The sequence below is a fragment of the Ictidomys tridecemlineatus genome, chromosome X (genome assembly GCF_052094955.1).
Source record: "Ictidomys tridecemlineatus isolate mIctTri1 chromosome X, mIctTri1.hap1, whole genome shotgun sequence".
Classification (NCBI taxonomy): Eukaryota; Metazoa; Chordata; class Mammalia; order Rodentia; family Sciuridae; genus Ictidomys; species Ictidomys tridecemlineatus.
Window position 1 is genome coordinate 5,215,963 of NC_135493.1, and position 8,576 is coordinate 5,224,538.

The window sequence follows — 8,576 nt, forward strand, 5'->3', positions numbered from 1 at the left end:
ATGTCCCAAGTTAGGGTAAGGGGATCGATCTTTATTTTAACATTAAGTTGAATCATTGGCTGTGGGATTCCAGAGAACAGACATGATGTAGGTCAATGTGACTGTCTTTATCTAAAGTAATTTTCCCAAGGAGGACTAACAGCAGCTAATACTTTCAAGATGCTAGGGAAATAAAGATTTTTTATATTGAAGGGAGATCTGAGCATTGCACAGCACCATCATAGCTGAATTTGTCATAGCTGTATTTATACTTTCCAATTGTCCATTGTTCTTTAGCTATAATTAAGTTTTCCAGACTTTGTTACAGATTGATTTTTAAAGTTGAAAGTTAAGCTATGTTTGCAGTATTATGACTATGGTGATAGTATTCATTATAGTACAATGTAGGACTGGGATTTCATTTCTATTTCTGTAGTTACAGTATCATGAACCCAATGCTGCTCAAAATAGAATGTTCAAGTGTCCTTTTTTTATCCTTTACATTTTGCCCCAAATTTCACCACCCTCTAGTTTGTTTTATATCAAACCACGACTTTCTTTTTTGTTTTTTTCATGACTTCATTTCTTTTTGCTTTTTAAAAAATGTTCTACATTTTAATTGGTGCATTACAGTTGTACATAATGATGGAATTTGTTGATATATATTTTTACATGAGATCCCTGCACCCCACCTTTCTTTTCCTTTTTCCTCTCTATATTCTGCATATGAGAAAAAAACATACAATCCTAAACCTTCTTAGTTTGACTTATTTTGCTTGACATGTTGGTCTCTAGTGACATACATTTTTCTACAAATGCCATAATTTTATTTTTCTTTATGGCTGAATAAAACTCCACTGTGTGTGTATGAATATTTTATATAGATATATCACATTTTCTTTATACATTTGTTGGAAGCCATGAATGAACTGTGGTTATGTCTGAGCCATCTCTAAGCAGAGGTAACCCCTCAGAGAACTCTCAGTATTATCATACTGATCTGAGACCACTTTGTTGAATTGGTAAACATCTTGCTCAAAAAGAATTCTATGATACCGAGGAATTTATTGGCTTAGACAACCCTAGTTTCAAATTCAACTCCCTGGAGGTGGAAAGAGATGTCAGTGCACCCTACTAGTCTTGTGGCACCAGCTGCCTAGAGGAGGAAGAATTACTGTGCAAGTGATCAGTCCCCAATCAGGCCAAGTTCCCCATAGCCTCATGCTTCTTGTTTACTTTGAAGAACTCCTCACAATAAATTCTTTTGGTGTGTTTCACTATAAACAAAGTATTTGTGGGCTTTTTCTCTTTGTTAGGATCAGACCCATCAAGTCTCTTCCACCTATTAAGTCCTCACTTTCAATATATTTCTTGTCCTTTGTGTTTATTTCTCAATACTACTTTTTAAGATTTTTATTTCCAGTTGGCCCACACCTCTGAGGGTTACTTATACCCTCCCACACAGGCAGTAGGTGAGATATATTCATCCATTGATGGGCACCTAGGACGGTTCCATAATTTGGCTATTGGGAATTGTGCTGCTATAAACATGGGTATGCATGTATCACGGTAGTATGATGACTTTAATTCTTCAGGGTAAATACCCAGAAGTGGTATAGCTTGATTGTATGGTGGCTCTATGCCTAGTCTTTTGAGGAACCTCCATGCTGATTTTCACATTGGTTGCAATAATTTACAATCCCACCAACAGTGTAAAAGTTTTTATTTTTTTCTTCCACATCCTGTTCCTAGAGTTTCTGATTGCACTTTTTTATAGTGAAATATAAATTTTATAGTGCCATATAAATTTTAATTGCTTATTCATCAGTCAGCCATATAGCATCAGTCATTATAGAAATGATAATTCAAACACTCAATGGAAAAAGGGAATATATACCTTCTTCACCATAATCCTAATACCTTTTATTCTTATTCTATTTATTTCTTGGAATCTACCCCATTTTTTTAATTGAAGTTCATTGGATCTCTGTTCCTGTTTGAACTAGTTTAATAATATCTGGATTGAGACATTTAGGGACTTTTGTTTGTTTTAAGGTTTTGTTGTAGGTATTCTCTATGTTTAGCATATACTTGATTACTTCAAATATTTCATCTATACTTTTAATTTTTTTAGTTGTAGTTGGACACAATACTATTATTTTATTCATTTATTTTTATGTGGTGTTGAGGATGAAAACCAGTGCCTCACATGTGTTAGACAAGTGTTCTACCACTGACCTACAACTCCAGGCCCTATACTGTCTCTTAAGTGAAATTATCTTATTTCCTAGAGATTTTCCTCTCAGAATCTCTGACTTTTTGTTTAAATCTGGACTCCTTATTCTCTAGACTTGTTACACAGTTGTCATGTTGGAAAAATGTTTGGCTATGTGTTTTTCATTTGATTGTTTGTGGTGGTAGTGGTGATGTTGGTATATATTTCCATTCTTCTTTGGGCTTTTTGGAATACATCTTTCTCTCTGTCGTAAGACATAATAGAGTAGGAGATAAGTTTTTTAATTATTTCATATCTGAAAGTCTCTATTCTAATAATAAAAGACTTTATTTTATTGTTCCTTTGGTCAGCCTTTTTGCTTCTGTGACTAAAAGACCTGACAGAACAATAGTAGAGGAAGAAAGAGTATTTGAGGGTTCATGGTTTCAGAGGTCTCAGTCCATAGACAGCTGGCTCATTCCTCAGGACTGGAGGTGAGGCAGAATATCATGGTGGAAGAGTGTGGGGGAGGGAAGCAGCTCACATGATGATCAGAAAGCAGAGAGACAGAGAGACTCTACTTGTTAGATACCAAATATATACTCCAAAGGCACACTCCCAATGACTCACTTCCTCAAGCCACACCTATCTGCCTTTAGTCACTGCTCTGTTAATCCCATCACGAACCTATTCACTGATTGGGTTAAGGTTCTCATAACCCAATCATTTCTTCTCCACATCTTCTTAGTGTAGAGTAGGAGATAATCTCAAAAATGAGATTTTGGGGGTACACATCACATCCAAACTATAACAAATGTCGTCCTTATTTGATAATTTGGCTATGTTTAAAATTTGATACAATCATTTTAATTTCTGGAAGCTTTAGGATCTTTTTTATCTTTGGTGTTCTGAACTTTCACAAAGCTATGAACGTGCTTGGGTATGTTTCATTCATTGGGCTGGGCACCCAGTAAGCCATAACACTCTGAACTCAAGTTTTGCAGTGGCATACCCCTATAATCTCAGCAACTCAGGGGGATGAGGCAGGAGAAGCACAAGTTCAAGAGTACCCTGAACAATGTTGTGAGGCCCTAAGCAATTTAGCAAGACCCTATCTCAAAATAAATAAAAAGGACTGTGGATGTGACTTAGTGAGTAAATGCTCGTGGGTTCAACACCTGATACCAAAAGTAAAATGAACTCAAGTTTTTCTTTAGCTCTAAAGTTATTTTCTAATATATCTTTAATAATTTCTTCTCTATCTTCTCTATTCCATTTTTATAACTTAGTAAAATGTTGGTCTTCCTAATTAATATATTTTGTTTCATATTTCCTATATTTATTTTACCTACTTTGAGGGATAATTTATCATGGTTAATAGAGCTTAATTTCTGCCTATGAGCCCACTCATGAAACTGCTACTCATATCAAGTATTAGAGTATTTCCAACATTCTTTAGAACTTCCTCATGCCCCTCTTCTTGGTCAGTACCTTTCACAAAAGGATCTTCCACAAAGATGTTCTGGCCTATATCACTAGAGATTAGTTCTTCTGTTCTAGAAATTCACATAAATGTAATTATACGCTATGTACACTATGTGTTTTTTTTAAGTTATGACTTATTTTGGTCAACACTATATTTTTGGAATCAGCAATATTGTACATGTATCAGTAGTTTCTTTTTATTTCTACTTTGAATTCTATTTTGTGACTATATTACAGTTTGCTTATCTAGACGATTGGATACTATTGAAGGGTGTTTGAGTTGCTTCTTGTTTGGGGCTATTATGAATACTCCAGCTATGAATATTTTTTGCATCTCTTTTGGTGGTTCTAATTACTCAACAACTGTTGGGTATCAACATTGGAATAGCATTGCTGGGTCATAGGGTAGTCATATGTTTAGCTTTGGATTTAATAGGTATTGACACAACATGTCTCAAAATAGTTGTAGTGAACTTATATTCCTATAAGCAATTTATGACAGCTGGACTCACTTAACATTTTTTGCCAGCACTTGAGGTTGTCCTTTCTTATATCTTGGCTGTACATTTTAAAGTTCCCCTCAGCTTGCTTTAACAATTGTGTTATTGACTATTTAATTTTGCTATCGTAGTTTTCATTTCTATGTGATTTTTCATGTTTTCTGGTTTTTTAACAGAAAACTGAAAATTGAATTTTGTAGATTCAATATTAGAACTCTCTGAGCATATTAAAAGCTATTTTTGTTCATTTTACATTGTTCTTTTCTTACACATTAATTGTTTCTCTATGTTCAGCTCTGATAATTAATTTTCTTGATATTTTTGTGTCATCTTGTAGATCATCCTCAGATGTTTGCTCTTTGTTGTCTGATTGCTTTTAGGAATGAGGCTGACTGGCAGCTATGTGTACATGGATGAGATTTGTGGACTGGAAGGCTTTGTTTTAAGATAGTGTACTGATAGTTTTATTGGGGCCTTCAGGAATGTCATAATCTGAAGAGAGGTGGGTGTTTTTGTTCGTTTGATGGTTCCAACACCCATTCCAACTTTCCTAGCCCTCCCTAGACAATTTATTGAATTTCTGTAGAGAAGAACCTTTCTCTTTAATTTCTTGATTTGAATACTGGTTGTGGGACTTTCTGGGGATGATTAACTTCTATATGGAAACCTTCAATAATCTCTCTGGTTTAAGTTCTATTTCTCATTCCTGACCTCTATGATCCCTTCTGTCTCTGAGTTGGAAGATTGTTTATGCTAAGTTTGTTCCCTCCTTAGCTCAAGTTTCCTTTCTAGGTATTCTAAGATGTGGTTTTATCAGTCTTTACTATGGCAGGTTCTAAAAATTTTATTAGAATTCTAGAATTTTTAGCTTACTGAAGTTGCATTATATGTTTTTTCTAAAATTATTTCAGTGATATTTATATAACATAATGCCCATAATATAACATAATATTAACCATTTAAAGTGTACAACTCATTGACACTATATTCATAATATTGTGCAACACTACCACTAATCTAGTTCTAAAATACTTTCATAATCCTCCAAAGCAAATCCTATTTCTATTAGACAGTTTTTCCCTATCCCCTCTCTTCCAGACCCTAGAAAACATCAAACTTCATTCTGTCTCTGTATATTTATCTATTATGAATATTTTATATAAATGTAATCATACAATACATGACATTTGTGTCTGGCCTCTTTCATACAAACTTGTGCCTGGCTTCTGGTATGCTGGTTTTAAAGATTCATGCATATTGTAGCATGTATTAAAACTTAATTCATTTTTATGAATGAATAATATTCCATTGTATGTTCTGATGAGATTGTTCATCCATTGATGGACCTATGGATTTTTCTGCCTTTTGGCTCTTATGAATAGTGCTGTTATGAAAATAGATGTATTTTTTTAGTGTTTTTTAATTCTTTTGGGTATATATAACTAAGAGTAGAGCTGCTGGGTATGGTAATTCTATGTTTAACTTTTTGATGGACTTCAAAACTTTTTTACAGCAGCTGAATAATTTTAAATGATTTAAATGCAAAGCTTCCAATTTCTCCATATCCTCATCAATACTTGTCATTTTCAATCTTTTTTTAGCTTTCTTAGTGGCTGTAAAATACTATCTCATGTGGGTTCTTTCTTCCTTTCTTTCCTTCCTTCCTCCCTCCCTCCCTCCCTCCCCCTCCCTCCCCCCTCCCTCCCCCCTCCCTCCCCCTCCCTCCCCCTCCCTCCCCCCCTCTCTTTCTTTCTCTTTTTCTTTTTTGTTACTGGGATTGGACCTATGGCCTCACACATACTAGGTAAGCACTGAGCTACATCCCCTGCTCTTTTTAAAAATTTTGTTTTGAGACTGGGTCTTGCTAAGTTACTCAGACTGGCCTTGAACTTTTAATCCTCCTGCCTCAACCTCCCAAATTGCTGGGATTATAGGCATGTGCCAACACACCTAGCTCATTGTGCTTTTTAAAAACATTTTTTGTGCATTCTAATTTTTAATAATAGTTGGATTTGGCATATTTGTACATGCACATAGCATTATTTGATCAACTTTCCCCACTACTTCCCCCTTTCCTTTCTCTCTTTGTTTTTCCTCACTCCCTTCCTCTACTCCACTGGCCTTCCTTCTATTTTCATGTGACCCCCCACTTTAAAAAAAAAAACAAACTTTTTTATTTCTAGTTTCCATATATGAGAGAAAACACTTGACCATTTTCTTTCTGATCTGGCTTATTTCACTTAGCATAATGTTCTCCAGTTCTATCCATTTTCCTACAAATGACATACTTGCATTATTTTAATGGATGAATAAAACTCATTGTGTATACAAACCACATTTTCTTTATCCATTAATTTGTTGATGGACACTTAGGCTGGTACCATTATTTGGCTATTGTGAATTGTGCTGTTATGGGATATGCATATATCACTGTAGTATGCCGATTTTAATCCTTCCAGATAAATACCTAGGAGTGATTAAGCTGGGTCATATAATCTTTCCTTTTCTAGTCTTTTGAGGAAGCTCCATATAGATTTCCATAGTGGTTGTATTAATTTATAATACCACCAACAGGAAAAAAGTATTCCTTTTTTACCACATCCTCACCAGTATTTATTATATTATATTTATAATATATTTATACTTGCCATTATAATTGAACTGAGATGGAATCTTAGGGTTGGTTTGACTTGCATTTCCCTGTTTGCTGAAGATGTTGAACATTTTTTTCTTATAATTCTTGATCATTTGCATTTCCCTGTTTGCTGAAGATGTTGAACATTTTACTTATAATTATTGGTCATTTGAATTTCTCCTTTTGAGAAATGTGTTTAGTTCATTTGCCTATTTATTGATTGAGTTATTTGATTTTTTTGTGGTATTGGGGATTGAACCCAGGGCCTTATGTATGTGAGGCAAGTACTCTACCGACTGAGCTATATTCCTAGCCCTGAGTTATTTGATTTTTGGTGTTATCATTGTGTTTTTGATTTGCATTTCCCCAAGAATTCATGATTTTGAGCATCTACTCTCTTTCTTTCTGTCAATTTATGTTATTTTTGTTCCTTTTTATTTTTATTTTTTATTTTCTTGGTACTGGGGATTGAATCCAGAGGTGCTTTTCCACTGAGCTACATACCTCGCCTTTTTTATTTTGAGACAACGTTATGCTAAGTTGCTGAGGCTGGCCTTGTGACCCTTCTGCTTCAGCCTCCCAAGTTGCTGAGATTACAGGTGTGTGCCACTGTCCCTAGCTTCTTCATGATTATTTTAAATAGAGGAAAAGAAATGTTGAACATAGAGCTTTGCCACCTTGACCCCTCTTTCAATGTAGACTTTTTTGCCTCAGTTGCTGGGAAGCCTGGGAAGACAGCCTTCTGCTTTCCCTCTCTTCAGGACTTGCCTCAGTTCCAGAAAGCCACCTTGCCTAAGATCAGACATTTTCTGGGGGTATTCGTATGCAATGACTTATCAAGGTGGTTTATAAATGTTTGGCCGTCTCAGCCTAACTCAGGACAACTCTGAAGGGCTATTCAATCATTAGATTTCCCCATGGGGTAAGCCATGGCCCATATTACAGTTTGACTGATTCCTCTGCTAATCTTGCTTCCCTTCCTTTCCTTCCACAGGTGTTCTTTCCAAAGGCATTCCATAACAACATCTTGCATGCTTAACTCTTTCAGAGTCAGCTTTCTGATAAATTCAACTCACAAGAGGTAGTAAGTGCATGCATATTTTGGCACATTGATTTGTACTGAAAAGGAACTGATCATTAATTATTTAATATTTTAGAAATTTGTTTGATATTATTTATATACATTTTTATAGAAAGATTGAGATTGTTTGCTTTGAATATTCCTAGTAAATCTCATGTGAGAACTGAGGTATGAAGGAGCGCCAATCTTGAGGCATTAAATATGAAAATAGAGGCTTGAGTTTATGATATTTTCAGCTAAATATTTTAGTTTTTTGTGAATTTCACACTTAAAAATATTCAATGAAAGGAAGTTATTGTGTGAATACTGCTGATATTTGGGTGGGGATGTTTCATATCCCAGTCTGTTGGAATGAATATTTAAGTACTTTGTAAACATATCAGCGTTGCCCTTTCAATAGCGGGAAACATTCAAGGCTAGGGTGTCGATAGCCAAGCTGGGACATTTGTGTTTCTTAAACTGAACTATGTGATTCTCTTCAGCTTTGTTTTTCATTTCTACTGCACGATTATCACCATCTATTTTTGCATTTTAACCCTCAAACCCCTCTCATTGCCCTGCAAGTTCAGTCTCAGTTATAGAGCTGTCCTCATTTGAGCCATGGCCATAATCGGAAAAAAGACTGAGGGAAAGGAGACATCTTCAATGTACCCCATATGTGGATGGGTGATATTCAGGAAA